Here is a 16,719-nt window from a genome sequence, read left to right as displayed (position 1 = left end):
GTGTACTTTTTTATTATTCTGGTAAGAGTGGAAGCGGCTGGTGGTGGTGGTGGGTGAGGATAAGTGAGTTGCCGATGGGATGAGAGATAGATAGACAGACAGACAGACAAACAGACAGCCGTGAGTGAAGTAGGTGTTGCAAAAGGTAAAGGGAACGGACATATGAGGGAAGAGCAGTGACAGAACAACAGGTATGAAAGAAAGGATGATAAGTACGAAAGGTATAAAAGGAAAAGGAAAGTAAGGAACAGACAGGTGAGAAAAAGGGGAGATGGAAAACAGGTGACCCGGTGAGGCAGGTACGTAACAGGTGGGGCAACAGGTGCAAAGGGAAGGAAGGTGCAAGGTGGAACATAGGTGTGAGATGATTAGGAAGATGATTAACAGGTGAGGAGAGAAGGAAAGTAGAAGGGAGAAAACAAGTGTGAGAATATTAGGGACATGAGTAACAGGTGTCAAGAGTAGGTGAGTAACAGGTGAGGGTGCGAGGCTGAGTAACAGGTGAGAGGGGATTAGGGAGATGAGTAACAGGTGTGAGGTCAACCAAGTATGTATGGGAAACTGATTAATGTGTGTCTGTGTGTGTGTGTGTGTGTGTGTGTGTGTGTGTAATCAGGTCGACGTATTAACTTGCTATCTACACCACCATCGTCATCATCATCATCATCATCATCATCATCATCATCATCATTATTATCCCTACCATTAAATCTATCCAATTTTACGAGAGGAGAGAGAGAGAGAGAGAGAGAGAGAGAGAGAGAGAGAGAGAGAGAGAGAGAGAGAGAGAGAGAGAGAGAGAGAGAGAGAGAGAGAGAGAGAGAGAGAGAGAGAGAGAGAGAGAGAGAGAGAGAGAGAGAGAGAGAGAGAGAGACAACCATTGCAACTCTAACTCAATTAATCCCGCTGTATTTATTTCTAGATGATGCAACCTCCCGACACTTCAGTCTAACAGTAATTGCATCAGCCTTTCATGTCACTCGCTGTATAATCCATCAGTGATATCCGACCTACAGATCTCTAAGCTAAATCCATCATGCCCCTCAACATATATCCATTAACATCCCTTTCAGCAATGCCTCGCCCAATATCCGCCAGTTGATTATTTACAAAGACACAACAAACGGCTTTTTGATGCACCTTAGCTCTGATTCAAGGTTTTATTATAGTTCCCCTGATAATCCTCTACGTGGGAGCTGTATATTTCTACCATTAGTTTGTAAGAAGACTCGTCATTTTAGAGCATTAGAATACAAATCTTAACTGAGCGGCTTTTTGATGCTCCTTAGCTCTGAGTCAAGGTTTTATCATAGTTCCCCTGATAATCCTCTACGTGGAAGCTGTATATTTCTAGCATATTTATTAGTTTAGTGTGAACGGATTAAGCATAAGAGTGGTGATGATGGTAATGAAGATGATTGTATAGGAAGTGATTGTGGTGATGGTGATATTGGTGGTGGTTTGGATGGTGGTAGTGGTTGGTGATGTTGAAAACTAGTTATTTCCATTTCTGTCTGTTCGTATTAATAATTTCCTCGAACACTACAATAATGAAAAGATTGATAAGTTTGGTGGTCCTGCAATCCCATTTTCTACACCTTCATTTTCTCTCATTTTCCCCTTCAAGTCATATTCATCCTCACTCGACACTCCTTTACTTCACTTAGCCGAACCTTTATCTCGTACTCACTCACTTAAATTCTCTCCTCCTCCTCTTCCTCGTCCTCCTCCTCGTCTTCTCCCTCCTCCTCCTCCTCTTTACCCTTTGCCTTTCACTTCACTTCCATCTGCCTCACTAATTAAAGAGTAACATCACCCTCCCTTCTCCACCACCACCATCATCTCACCACCACAAGACGCCTTATCGGAGGTACGAAGCCCAGACATTTATTTTTAAGTTCTTCAATGGCATTAAATTTCTATGCAACTCAATGGCAAAATGAATGACCACCATAAATTTACAGTAACGACAAAGTGTTGCAAAGTACGACAATTTAATTACTGGTACGACTCACAGGTGTTTCCAGCGACCTCCTTCACCTGATTACTTTTTCCACCTGTGCATTTTCTAACTCCTCCTCCTTCTCCTTCAGTTCTCATTTTGTTCTCCTCCTCCCAACTTTCCTACCCGTTTTCTTCTTTCCCTGTTCAAATTACCTCCGCTATTGACCTTTTCATTTATCTTTTTTTATCATCCTGTTTTCTTTGATTACTTTCAGCTTTCAAACTTTTCTCTTCTCCTTTCCTTGCCTATCCATCTCTTCCTACATTCACTTCTATGATTATCTTTCCATTTACCTCCTTCATACATCATTTTTTTTTCCCTTCACTATTCTTTGCCTTCCCTATGTCTCCTATTCCTCATACACACCGTAGCAAGATCCGGCGCCGTTGTTAGCTCAGCCTTGCGAGGCACCCACTCACCCCAGCCAGCAACCATGCAGTTCCTCCCTCCTTCAGCACGGGACACACTCTTGAAGGAACAGTTTTTCTCCTTCCAAGTTTCGTCCACAATAACAGTATCGCAACAAAAATATATATGAATAACAAACTATCAGAACTCTCGTTGAAATTAAGTCTTTATTTGTTATGATTTTTTTAACACAAAGGTGTTTTCTGCAATGTTCATAAGATCAGCAATTTTTGGCTTGAATTTCAGCACGACCAGCTGCTAGCCGCCGCCGCCGTCGTCACCTACGTGTGCCCTGGAAAGACAGCTCATTTCCAGAGCTTCGATTCACACACTCCTTGAATACGATTATGTTTTCTGTTAGTTTCCACAATCAGCGTCCCTGATATCTCGTGACAAAGCTGCCGACAGCTGACATCACCTGTAGCCAACTATGCGAGTCCTGGGGAAAGTTTGCTTAAAAAGAAAATAACAGTTTTTCGATTCTTTTTTTATTTTGTCGCGTGAAAAAACTAGTGACTATTAATTAAGAGCCCCGTAAACAGGCGCCTAACGGCATCTATGACACAAAGGAGTTTTGTAGTTTATCACAGCCCCAAGACTATCCGCAGCAAGACCAACTTGATTCATGTTTCACCAAGGCGGCGTTACCAGTTTTTGTTGAGGGTGTCTAAAATAGCTGAAAAAAACACGTTCGGGAACACTTATTTTTCTTTAAAAAAGTTTCCAGTCACAGCAAGTAAAAAATGGCTTTCTTTATCTTCCAGCACACCGACAATGATTGGTGATGGCAAAAACCTGGCCGTCAGCCGTTGTCCGTCGCATCTTTTCTATAAAGTTTTTATTGACGTTCAGAGATTCAAAGTTACAGACTGCATATAATATTTAGTATTTCCTATGCATTTTATACAATGTGATTTACCAGTGACATGTAAAGGCCACGTAGACAGCTTACATTTGGTCGCGTGGAGTTTTGTTTTTGATTTGTTTGTTTTTTAATGTGCGCGTTCAAAGATTTTGCGAGTTGCAGTCTCCATGGCAAAACAAAGTCTCTTGCACCACAGTAGGAGTTGCCATGCGTCTTGCCAGGCCCGGTGACGGCTGACGGGCGGCCGGCGTCGCGTGAGGAAAGTTTTCAAGAGTTTCCATGGCGCGCGTCGCCCCGCCTGACGGAAAGCAAGTCCCGGGCATCCACTCACGCCGCCACCACCTGCCTCACTGGCCACGCCGCACACACTGCCTGCCCTGCCTCGCCGCGTCTCACACCGCAACCCTGTGGCCGCCTCTGTGCGCACGCCGCCCCTCTGCCACCACGGAGGCTCCTCACACGAATGAACACACGAAGGGGGGCGCGAAGAGTGGTCACGGCGGCACGGATGGCCTGGCCTCGTCCCGTCTGGCGCTCACCAACGCCCGCGATGAGCACCCCGCCGCAAAAAGTCATGTTAAAATTCTCATAACGAAGCAATTATCAGCATGCTACAAGGAAAAAACATTCTCTCTCTCTCTCTCTCTCTCTCTCTCTCTCTCTCTCTCTCTCTCTCTCTCTCTCTCTCTCAGCGGTGAGGTGGATGCGAAGTGGGGTTGAGGAGATTAAGGACAACTCTGCGTGAGGACGAGAACGAGAACGAAGATGAAGACGAGGATGAGGAAGAAAGCAACGACGATGGGGAAAACAGACGAAGAGACGAAGGACCATGAAGACGACGAAAAGGAAAAGTAGCAAGAGAAGGCGGCCGAGGAGGAGGAGGGGGAGAAAAAGGAAGAGAAAGCGGAGGAGGAGAATGAACGAGGTAGAATGAATGGAAGAGAAGGATATGAGGTGGAAGAAGAGAAAGGATGTAAAGGAGAAGAATGATGGGAGGGAAAATAAGAGGAACAAAAGAGGAAAGAAAGGGATAAAGAACATGTAGAAGAGGAAGGAAAATAATGAAGGAAGATGGTGGTGGAAGAGGAAATAGGAGAAGAAAAGAAGGGAATCAATAGAAAAAAAAGAAAGAAAAAGGAAAGGAGGGAAGGGAAGAAATGAAAGGAGTGGAAGAAGGAAGAGGAATGGAGAGAAGAGGGAAACCAATGAGAGGAGGAGGAAGAGAAGGAGGAGGGGGAAGTTAATCACGCGGGCGCACAAAGGAATAAAAAAAAGAGAAAAAAAACGACTTCAAGAGATTTTGTCAAGAATTCCAGCAGCCAGACAGAGACACCTTCGACGCCTTGCCAAACGGAAGGAGGGAGAGAAGGGGAGGAGGAGGAGAGGAGGAAAGAAAGATTGAGGGGCGGAAGGAAAGGACGGAGGGGAGATAAAAGAGGGAGGAAGAGAGAGGGAGAGGGGAGACTTAGAAGAACTGAATAGAAGAGGGAGAGATGGTAGATCGGTAGGGAAGGAAAGAAAGAAAATGAAAATGGGTAAGATATAAAGAATGGATGTAAAGAAGGGATAGAAGATGGTGATGTACATGAGAATCTGAAGAAGAAAAAAGAAGAAGAGGAGAGATGACGAAGGGAAACATAAAATGAAGAGAAGTGGAATAAGTAAAAAAAAACGAACAGAAAATAAAATATGGAGAATGGAAAAAACAAAGGAAGGAAGGAAGGAAGGAATGGGAGAAAAAAAAGAAGAGGAAGAAATAGGAAAGGATATGAAGGGAGACTGATATGAAAAAAAGAGATACCAGAGAGAGAGAGAGAGAGAGAGAGAGAGAGAGAGAGAGAGAGAGAGAGAAGACAGCAAACGGAGGATACAATATAATGGGGAGTGGAAGAAAATACAGAGGAAGGAACGAAGCGGAGAGGGAATTAATCAAGAGGAGTAATTATAAATACTCTTCCAGGTAACTTTTACCCTGAGAACCACCTGAGAGTCTTCCCTCCACGTGTTCTGTGCTCCGCCTTTTCCATCGTCTTAATAATACAAAATAGAAGGAAAGATAAGAGGAAGAAGAGAGGAAAGAGGAGACGAGGGGGGGGGGGGGGAAGAACACGTAGAAGTGGAAGGGAAAGTATTGAAGAAGGAAGGAAGATTTTGGTGGGAGGGGAAATAGGTGAAGGAAAGAAGGGAATTAATAGAAAAAAGGAAAGACATGGAAAGGGAATGGAGGGAAGAGAAGAAGTGAATGGATTGAAAGGAGAAAGAGAGGGAAACAGAACACGTAGAAGTGGGAGGGAAAGTATTGAAGGAGGAAGGGAGATTGTGATGAGAGGGGAAATAGGTGAAGAGAAGAAGGTAGTTAGTAGGAAAAGGAAAGACATGGAAAAGGAATGGAGGGAATGGAGGAATGGAAGAGAAGAAATTAATAGAGGGAAAGGAGGAAGAGGATTGGATAATTACATCAAGGCGCTTCTGGAAATATAACTCCCCCGCGGAAACTTTAAACGATCCTCTTTTTCACGTTGTTCATTAAGTCCTTTTTTTAATATCTTTCAGCCATTTACAGCGTCTACACTTTATGCCCATCTATTTGCAGCTATATAATCTACGTTATCAACTTTTCTTTTAATTAAATAACTTTTCCCGTTAGGTTTATTCATGATTATAAAGGTCGGCGAGGGTTAGGAAAGTTTTCTATCTGTCTCCCGTCTGTTGTTTTATTTTCATATAATCATTCTCCACACAGACGTAGTAAACAATTAAAAGAAAAACTAGATACAAAATAAAGAATAAAAAACAAAACTACAAAATGAAAAATGCAAATGGTAAAAAATTATAAAAACAGTAGAAGAAAATGAATGAAACTTCAGTAAAGAAAAAACCGGAAAAAGGAAAAAGGAAAAACATTAGTGAAAATATGAAATAAAAACAATATAAAAAAGATAATCCACTTCACACAGTATAGCCAAAACAGAGAAGGACCACAAACTCATCCATTAAATAACACGCTAAGCACAACGGATCAGCAACACCAGACAAAGATAACGATAATGTGAATTGAGGACGCTAGCTACTCCATATTCACCTTCATAAAAATAATTCCCAAAGTCATTTTACAGCGATTTCCAGGTTTTTGTTTACATCAATTTTTCTACATGGGACGTCCATTTCTGTATAGCTGCCTTCGTCATTCAGGGTTTGAGTGGTCTAGAATTGGCCTTTTCCATTTCTGCCAAAATCTTCAGCCGAATGAGATAATGTAAGCTCTTTTCTGATATCCTAAAAAGTAGAAAATAATGACCTAGACGGTTTTTTGACGAAGGTGACGATATAACACCGTAAAAATATATGAAACCGAGTACACATGGAACGTAAGAGCATATGAGTAGTTGTATAGTTGTTCAGGTGTTCAGAGTGCGTTTGTAAAAGTGTCGACAAAAATGTACTGATAGTTAATACAGCTATGAAATTCAATCTCTCTCTCTCTCTCTCTCTCTCTCTCTCTCTCTCTCTCTCTCTCTCTCTCTCTCTCTCTCTCTCTCTCTCTCTCTCTCTCTCTCTCTCTCTCTCTCTCTCTCTCTCTCTCTCTGGTAAGTCTTATCAAAACTGTAGACAGCTTGATTGAAACTTCGGGAATGTATGTGTGTGTGTGTGTGTGTGTGTGTGTGTGTGTGTGTGTGTGTGTGTGTGTGTGTGTGTGTGTTCTCTCCTCCAATTTCTGTTCCTTCACCTTCCCTTTCCCCATCCCTTCATTTATCCCTCAAAACCCACAAGAAATAAATAAAATACGTCATTTCCATTTTCAATTCATTCCCTTATCTCCATCTTAACCTGCCACATATATATTCTCCTCCATAAATCTTCACTTCCATCCCACCTAGTCTTCCTTTCTCCTTCCCTCCCACCACTGTACGCCTTCCCCCCGCCCCCGCCATCCCCCTCCGCCCTTTCCATCCATCCTCCATAACACAACAACGGAACGCCTTCATCATTACTCCCCTACTGGTATTATGCTGCGAACCTCATTTCCCTTCTCTCTCTCTCTCTCTCTCTCTCTCTCTCTCTCTCTCTCTCTCTCTCTCTCTCTCTCTCTCTCTCTCTTTATCTGCCTGTTCTTTTTACAGTCTCTCTATTTATCTATTTGTTTCTCTCTATGTTTATTTATTTATCTACCAATCTCTCTCTCTCTCTCTCTCTCTCTCTCATCTGTTCTCTTTTATCTTCCTTTATTAATTTCCTCTTCTGCTTGCCTCCCCTTCTGTCATCTCTTCTTCTTCTTTTTCTTTTCTCCTTTATTCGATCTTCTCCGCTGATTCCTCCTTCATATCTCTTCTCGTTTGCTTTCTTCTTTTCCTATTTTTTTATCTTGCTATCTTTTGTCTCTCTTCAATTCTATGGCTTCTTACTTCACTCATTTTGCTATCTTCCTCATACCTTACTTTCTATCTTCTATTTACTCTTTTTATTTTATTTGCTGGCTTCCTCATCTCTATTATCATTTGTTTTCTTTATTTAGTCACTTCCTCAATTGCTACTTTCCTCATTTCTGTTCTTGTATACTTTCTTCATTTACTGATTTTTACGCCTTACTTTTTTTTCCCTCTCCCCTCTTGCCTTTCCTTCCTCTTAACCCTCTTGTGTAATCTACGTTTCCTTTTTACTCTTTTCTCCGTTTCCTTGCGCTATCCCTCCTCCCTTTCTTGCTCGCTGATTAATTTTCTCTTTGCACCCTTTTTAGCCCCTCTCTGCATGCTCTACCCTATGTCATATGCACTCCCTTTCTTTAACACGTTCATTCCACCTTTTCCCTCACTCTCTGGTTTCCTCCTCTTCACGTTCCCTCCGTTTTCTTCTTCGTTTTCTTTTTGAGTCACCAATGGCATCTTCATTCGCTCTCCTTAATACGTTCATTCCACCTTCTTTCTCAATCTCTGGCTTCCCCTTTACGTTTTTTTCTTATATTTTTGTTTTTCTCTCTCACGGTTGGCTCGGTTTTTCCTTTCCCCTTGTCACCCGCAACGCCTCCCCTCCTTCCTCCTCCCTCCTCAGACCCCTAGTCCCTCCTTCCCTCACTCACAGCCTCCTGCTTTCTTTTCTCTCTGTCCTCCCTTCTTCCCTTCCTTCCTCTCCTCCTTACCTGTCTTACAAAGGTGCGGAAATCCCTTACCTTGCCTCGCCTCGTCGACCTCAACCCTTCCCACCTGTGCGTGTGTGAGGTGGGGGGTATGGGTGTGTGGCGGTGGTGGTGGTGTGTGTGTGTGTGTGTGATTGAAGAGGATGAGAGAGTGAAGGAGAAGAAGAAAAGAAGAAGAAGAAGAAGTAGAAGAAGTAAAACACACATACACACACACACACACACACACACACACACACACACACACACACACACACACACACACACACACACATATCTCGGTATACATCAAGATTAACACATTTACAATTTCAATCCAGCGTGTGTCGGAGGCAGCGCGCGGCAGCCGGCCAGTGTCTCACAAGTTTATTGTGTCGTAAATTTCTTCGCGTCTTTCTTTGATTCGGGAAGCGGAAGACGGAAGGCGGGGCGCGCTATTTATCTCTATTTCCTGCCGCTGATGGAAATATCAAGACGAATCTCACCAATTCAGACTTTCATTGATAAGTATGTTGCATGCACCGCTTCTGGGCTTACGAGTGTTCATTCATTCATGTAGATCTCTTATTTATTACTCTTGTGTACTTGTCTTCAGTATTGGCAAAAAGCTAATACTTTGACACGTAATAAAAAAAATGGGAGCCCTGTTATATTTATATGATAAGTCTGCTCTGTTTCCTATTTTAAAGAAAGCACATCTTGTTCACGCCATCAATAACCAAATACAAAATCCCTTCGAAAACACAGGCAATTGGGGCACAACTAAATAGTGTAGCAATTCATGAACAACAATCATGAACAACAATCACAACACAGCACCCCCCCCCCCCCACCCTCAATGTTTAACCAGGAACAAAATAGCGAACTTAACGTAAACAAAAATAAATTAAGCAATGAAAGTAATAAAGGCAATGAGATAATTAAACAGACAAATAAACATCGTAGGAAAAAAGTGTCAGTAAACAAGATAACAGACAAGTAAGGCAGCATATAAGTAGAAAAGTTAAATATAAAAGTAAATTAGAAGGTATGAAGTTAATAGTAAGAAGTAAAATATATATAAACAGACATGTGAGAAAATAAATAAATAAACAGAAAATTGAATAACACGATCAACACGTAAAGATTAACGAAAAACAAATCAAATAAACACATCAGTCTCTCGAGGAGTTCCAAACAGAACAATCAAATCATTCTCCTCGCTAGGGACGGCAGGTGTGTGCAGCCTTACCTCGGGGAGCTGCTGAGTGGGATTAGTGTGCCGTGTTGCGCCCGGGAGGAAACACAGACACGGCCAGACCCTCGTGTAGTAATGCTGTTTCCTCATGCTGCGAGTCCTGGCCGGGTAGTTGTCTCATCCCTCGTACATGGTGCAGGTGTGTCGCGTGCAGCAGCTGTAATAATGATTTGGTATATCTTAGTGCACTGCATTTGCCTATATATGTGGAGCAACTGTTAAGATGATGTATTATATTTTAGTTTACTGCATTGGTGCATTACAAGGCAGGTAGAGAGGAAGGCGGGAGAGAAGTAGGAACACAGATCACTTTGCAAGGAACATTAATAAGGAGAGTTAAAGTACGGGAAAAAAGGGATAGTTTAGGGAAGATGCATTTGCCTATGAATGTGTAGCAACTGTTAAGATGATGTATTATATTTTAGTTTACTCTATTTGTTCATTACGAGGCAGGTAGAGAGGAAGGCGGGAGAAAATAAGGAACACAGGTCACTTTGCAAGGAACATTAATAAGGAGAGTTAAAGGGAAGAATGAAGAGGAACGCAACGAAGCAAAACACGAGGGAGAGAGGAAAGAAAAGAACCAGGGAGAGGACTATTGAAAGGTGTCAACGTCGAGCCAATGCTTCCAAACTATAACAAGACAAATAGTAACAACAACACCTTAGTACTCCGCTCTCTGCCCGACACGACCCGACCGCAGCTCCCCTTTGTGTCACTCACGCCCCTGTTCTTCAGCCACTTCACTTCTTTATCTCTTCCTCCCCTCACAAGCCTCCCCTCCTTCCCTTCACTCCTGGATACACGTACTCACTAAGTCTCTCTCTCTCTCTCTCTCTCTCAATTAAAACCACAACTTTGTTCCTTTCTTTTTCTTCTTTTCCTTCTTTTCCCTCCCTCTTCGTCTCCTTTCCTGCCTCGGACGCTTAGTTTGAAGGCTCGTGAATAAAAGTGTTATCGGCTGAATTCTCTCTCTCTCTCTCTCTCTCTCTCTCTCTCTCATTTTTAAGACATCATTCCTTGCCAAAGAGCATTTTTTTCCTTTTTTTCTTTATCAAGTCAGTGGATTTAGCAAAGTTACAGAAAGTAGATAGCCAAGTAATAACGATGAATGTTTTTTTTACTTATACCCTTCGTATCATATAATTCTTCTATCTTGGTCTTCTAATATTTTCTTCTCATAAAATATAGACCAATCTTCGACCCATGTTCATATTATATCCCTGCTCCTCCTCCTCCTTCCTCCGCTATCCCCCCTTCTCCTTCTTCTCTTCTTTCTCCTCCTCGTCCTCCTCCTCCTCCTCCTCCTTCCTCCGCTATGCCCCCTTCTCCTTCTTCTTCTCTTTTTTCTCCTCTTCGTCCTCCTTCTCCTCCGTTTCCTCCTCCTCCTCCTCCTCCTCCTCCTCCTCCTTCTCCTCCTTTATGTTTCATGTTCTATATTCATCTCGTCTAAAACCTCTTCCTTCATTTTTCCGATTCAAATTACTTCTATTCCTGAAAATCCAATTCCTCCTCCTCCTCCTCCTCCTCTTCCTTCTCCTGCTCCTCCTCCATAATCTTCTTTTTTAAACCATCCTCTCCACGTTTTCTCCTCATATTCTTCCTATCTATCCCCTCTTCCTCCTTTTTTTATTTTCCTTATTTTTTCTATTCTTCCTCCTCCTCCTCCTCCTCGTTGTCTCCCTCCATACTCCTCATTCATAATCTTTCCTCTCCATCTTCTGTTCTCATATTCTTCCTCTCCAAGCCCTCTTTCTCCTTTTTTTTTCACCTCCTTCTCCTCCTCCTACTCCTCCTCCTCCTCCTCCTCCACTCCTCCCGCCCCTGCTCCTCTTCTCCTCCTCGTCATCCCTGTCCTCGAGTAGGTGTCTGCCTTGCGGGCGTCTTGTAATTGGCTCGCTCTAGCTTTCTTTCCTCCGCAGATAACGAGGATCAACCGTCGACTTGCCTCCTAATGCCGCCAAGGGATATGTTCTCCCTTGACTTCCTTCTCGTGAGGGCTGAAGACGAGGGAAGGAGATACTACACCCAGAGGAAGAAATAGATAGGAGCTCGCTTGCTGTTTCATCGACTTTCCGCATCTATTTCGTTCTTTTACAGCCGTTCTTTCCGCATTCAAACCCATCATGTTCTTCTCTCTATTATCACAGAAATGTGGAGTAAGATATATTTTACTACCTTCCGAAGTGACTGAGGACATACCCAATTTTCGTCTCCCCAGCATCAGCCATATTTCTCTCCTCGTCTTTTCATTCAAATACTTTTCCTCCGTTTTCCGAAGACTTAGACATACTTTCCTCCATTTTCCACAGACTTAGCCATACTTTCCACCATTTTTCACAGAGCCATATTTTCCTCAATTTTTCACAGACGTTACCATATTCCTCCATTATCCACGGAATCAGCCATATTTCCCTTCCTTCTCCACATATTTAGACATATAATTACTTCTTCACAGACTTGGCTATAGTTTCCTCCCTTCCACACAAAAAAACTGTATAGTACCTAAGTGTATTCATATTTGGAATTGTTGAGAAAACGGGCATCAATATTTTTGGGGGGACTTGGAAAATCATTATACCCACTCCGTTACAAACAGTACCTATGCCACAGACCTCGAATCCCGTCTAACCGTCTTGCTCCCATTCACTACCTTTCGTAACTGGCGGGGGAAGTAAAATGTCGTCGGACTCCCAATATCGAAACTACCGATCGGCCGATACCAATAACCGATACTTGCAAAACCTACTGAGGGAGAGGGTACCCGGACGGTGCTGAGAGGAGGAAGGGTGGGGGGGAAGGGAGGAAATAGGGAGGGAGTTGGCTTTATGGAGAAAAAAAGGAGTCTTGCAACATCTACCGAGGGAGAGAGTATGCAGGTGGTGTAGTAGTAAGGGAGGGGGGGAGGGAACGAAGGTCAGAACGGTGGAGAGGATCGCGAAGGGAGAATTTGGGTGATTGTAAAAAAGAAAGGCATGAAAGTATGTCTATGTCTGTGGAGAACTGTAAAAAAAATTGGTGAAGTCTGTGGAGCAAGGAGAAAAATCTGTCTCGGTGAGAAAGCAACATTTACCCCGTCCGCCCCCAGAGTACAAGGCGGGTTATGGGGCCCTTCCCCCTTCGGAATGAAGAGGTCAGGGAGACTCTGCCCTCCACCCGTCACAGGCGGCGGGCTCCCTCCAAGCCAAGCAATGAATCGAGGAAGGCCGCCGAGTGGTCGGGCCCCCGGACGAAACCGGAGCGGGATCGCGACCCAAGCCTCGACCACGGTCTCTGCTTCCTACTCTGCGTAAGGCAGAGTTTTTAGGATTTTACTGGAAGGGGCTGAAGGTCCCTTCCCAAACAGTTCAGATGAGGGCTTCGCCTGACCGCAACCCGTGGGCAGGAACACGAAAACTTTAGAGAACAGAATGCCGCGGCCCCCAAACATGATGCGTAGGAATTGTATTATTAAAGCAAAAAAGTATTTCCGTTACCGTCCCTATTCATTTTCTGCCCTCGCTCGTATTTCATTGTGCTGGCGCGGAAAAAAGTTTTTACTTTTCACACTCGGGGAAAAACTATTCGAGTAATGTGCAACAAAAAATATAAAAGTGAAAAAAAAATAGGGGTTGAGGGAATACTTTAATAATTATATGAATGAATGAATGAATGAATAAGAAAATAAAATAAATAAATAGATAAATAAATAAATAATATGCTAGGGTATCTACATAAGCATTTTGATGCTTAAAATAGCAGAGCCCTACGAAAGGGCAGACTGAAAAAAAAATAATATTGAAAAAATACCGAGCGCAGAGCGTCACTACGATTCATTAATTTAAATGAAATAAATGTTCCGAAAAATCTTAATTAAATGTTTCTTTTCACCCGCGGCACTGAGGTGGGATCATTGAGCCGAGCCTGCTCATTACCAGCGTTAACGAAGGCCAGTGTTATTATCATCAACAGCACAGGTACAGCTTTTGCCTGCCTGTCTATCACTATTACCTTCGTTTGTTTATCTGTCTCTGTTTCTCTGCTGCTTGTCTGTCTGTTTAAGTGTTTCTTGGTTTGTTGTCTGTCTGTCTGTCCGTCTCTGTCCGTTACCTGTCCATTTTTTTTCTGTATGTCTGTTGCCCTTATGTTTGGCTGTCTATATTTCTGTATCTATATTTGTCTATATTTCTGCCTGTCTGTTGTCTGTGTGTCTGTCTGTCTGTTTGTCTGTTGCCTGTCTATGTCTGTTTGTCCTTCTCCCAGGAGATGGGATTCCTCTTATCAATCAACACCCTCTAGTCATCCCTGCCCATGCATGTGACAGATATTATATTATCTTCGACCAAGAGTACACGACAATAATACCACGAGCGTCCACGTCCACATAAATGTACAAAGCGCGAGCATTGCCTTCCATCACGCACTGTTATTACGCCATTACTGAATATCATACGCAATATCAGCACTGGAAATTATATTTTTTTATCATGCACTTAGCACCTCGTTATTAGTGACCGTTTTTTTAATTGGTAAAGTTAATCGGACTAAACATTTTAAATTACAGCCCATTTTGCCGGACGTTTCTATTTTTAGGCACGTACGTCATTAGTGGACATATTACGAGTGTGAGGCTGGAAAATGTCATCATCACAGAGCCTGGACAACTTTCCTGGAAGCGTTGAGAAAGGAAAATGACTATGAAATTGAATGTGCACTGCATCACAAACTTTCTAGTAAACCGAAAGAGGTCAAATTGTAAAAAGGGGTTGTATCGCACTAAACAATTCATTTTTTTCACAAGCAAAACCTCCTGAAGGTTCATACGTTTCCTGCCGTAATAAGTTTAATTTGATAATTGCAACTGATAATGATTCTTAACTTTTATAAATGTCACACTTTAATGCTACTCTTGATTAGGTGACTGAACGCGGCAATAATAAACAAATATGCAAAAGATTTTCAGGAAGTACACTGCTACAGATACTTTACCGTAACTAATTCATATTAACACGACCAAGAGTATAGTACTCCCGTATAGAATGGTACGTTTCCGTGATGAAGTGGTTAGCACGCCTAGCTACGATTCGATTTTATCGCGTATATTTCTACGTTGATTCCACGCATGTTCGTCCATACACATCTATGTTGAATTCACGTAGAAGTATAACGTTACTACAACGACAGCACAGCGTGTTGGTCATGTGGTGACAACGTAGATGTGTTTGCTGGGTGGTACTACTTCTTAAAACTGAGTCGCAACATTGCTGGTTTCTGGAATTCGTAATGATTGGGGCAAGGGAACAACTACCTTTTCTGTCAGAAGACCACAAGGAGGCACATAGATAACGCAATATTACAGTAGTCAGCTGGACAGTGGTCACGGCGGCGGACTGGGAGGGAGAAGTGGAGGAGTGTAGGCGGGGCTCCAGGACACGGGTGGGGCTGCGTTGTGAGGAAAGTTAGGCCGAGGCGCAATAAACAAATGGTGAGGAAATTTATATAGGAAAAGTTTAAGGGGTATCTTGGCCCTATGTGAAAAGTTAAGTGGAGAGAGAGAGAGAGAGAGAGAGAGAGAGAGAGAGAGAGAGAGAGAGAGAGAGAGAGAGATTGGGTGGGGGGAGTCCTAAGAATCTCGCGGATATTAAACCTGACCCCCAAGCCCAACACACACGCCCCCATATGAGTCAAGTCTTGTCATTGCTGTTGTTGGAGATGCCTGTTTTTACCCATAAATAAAACTCGTATGTTAATAGCGGTGCAAACTTTTAGAATATAATAAGTTTTGTTAGTGTTTCCGTGCCAAAGGAAAAACAAATTACATAAGCCTAAAATACTGTAAACATTGTAAATACATTTCGAGTTGTTATTGTTCCCGTCCTCGCTAAAATAAAATATGGTGTTGGTGACTTAGTAAGCCTACTAAATTATATTAAAAAGGTGTTGTAAGCTGCTATTGTTTTTTTACGTTTAGAGGAAACGGCCACAAATGCATTGACGAACAGACAGACAAATATTTATGGGTAGAAAGTCTTACTACACAAAATAGCCTAACAATATTACTTAATCTATATAAAGCATAAAAAGACAAATGCACAAATAAACGAATACATACATTTATTCATACATACATAAATAATATTAAGTATAAAACTAAAGCAAAACAATAAATTACTAGCCTAGCCTTCATTGCCGTCAGGAAAGCTTGATCTGGGGACTAAAAACAATCACCCATTAGCCTATCAAATATATCAATCTATTATAACCCCCCCAAAAAATCAAGAAAAAAACAGTTATTAAACGAACAAACACAATGAAAAAAATCACAACTGTAGTAAGATGCTAACTAAAGAAATTAACACAACAGTTGAAAAGAAAGAAACAACAGAAAAATCAATCTGAAATGGCCCTATGCAAGGTACGGATGACAAAGAAGGCAGAGGATAATGACGCTGGAAAAGAAGTTTGAGGAAGAGAACATTAATAAAAGAGGAAGAGAACGGAAGCAAGAGAACGCTGAAAATAAAGAATGAGGAAGAAAACGCTGAGAAGGGGAACACTAAATAGGACGAGTGAACAAGAGAACGTTATAAGAGTGAGCGAGAGAACGCTGTAAAGGAAGAGTGAGGAACAGAATGCTGAAAAAGAAGTGAGCAAAAGAAAGGTTAACCTGAGAACGTTGAAATGTTAAACTCACGCCTTCCTGAACGCAGTCCTTCCCCGCCACACCAGCAGCACAGGATGTAGAGCAAGCAACTCACCAGCTTCTCGGCTTCACGCGCAAACTGAGCCTTTCAGTTTTTTGCAGCGACTCGTTACGCCACAATAGGTGTTAGAGATGGAATTTGATAGGCACGTGTGGTCTGTATTGTACGTTATTCCCTGAAGTTGCTGGCAAAAGATGACGCAGCACCCAACCCTATACAGCCTCATCAGAGCACTGACAAAAACAGTACCAGCTAAACGGCACGGTACCGGTACCCAGATTGCTCGGATTTATTTATGTTATTAGAGAGAGAGAGAGAGAGAGAGAGAGAGAGAGAGAGAGAGAGAGAGAGAGAGAGAGAGAGAGAGAGAGAGAGAGAGAGAGAGAGATT

At 42.5% G+C, this 16,719-nt stretch overlaps 1 protein-coding gene across 5 annotated transcripts in view; it reads right to left on the bottom strand.

The window, feature by feature from the left end:
* LOC126996424 (uncharacterized) overlaps nt 1-16,546 on the bottom strand; it is a 76,686-nt gene extending 60,140 nt beyond the window's left edge. The window contains exons 1-2 of one of the 5 annotated variants that reach the window (XM_050856839.1): nt 16,320-16,546; nt 9,641-9,803 (exon numbers count right to left, since the gene is read on the bottom strand). The gene's annotated coding sequence lies outside the window, so the exon portion shown is untranslated. Of the gene's footprint in view, nt 1-3,332; nt 4,886-9,640; nt 9,804-16,319 lie in introns of those variants that run through there. The other 4 variants (XM_050856840.1, XM_050856837.1, XM_050856838.1 and 1 more) reach the window with 4 other exon arrangements.
* Nucleotides 16,547-16,719: the final 173 nt, after the last annotated feature.

This window comes from Eriocheir sinensis, chromosome 10 (assembly GCF_024679095.1).
Source record: "Eriocheir sinensis breed Jianghai 21 chromosome 10, ASM2467909v1, whole genome shotgun sequence".
Classification (NCBI taxonomy): Eukaryota; Metazoa; Arthropoda; class Malacostraca; order Decapoda; family Varunidae; genus Eriocheir; species Eriocheir sinensis.
This window is presented reverse-complemented; position numbering and strand designations above follow the sequence as displayed.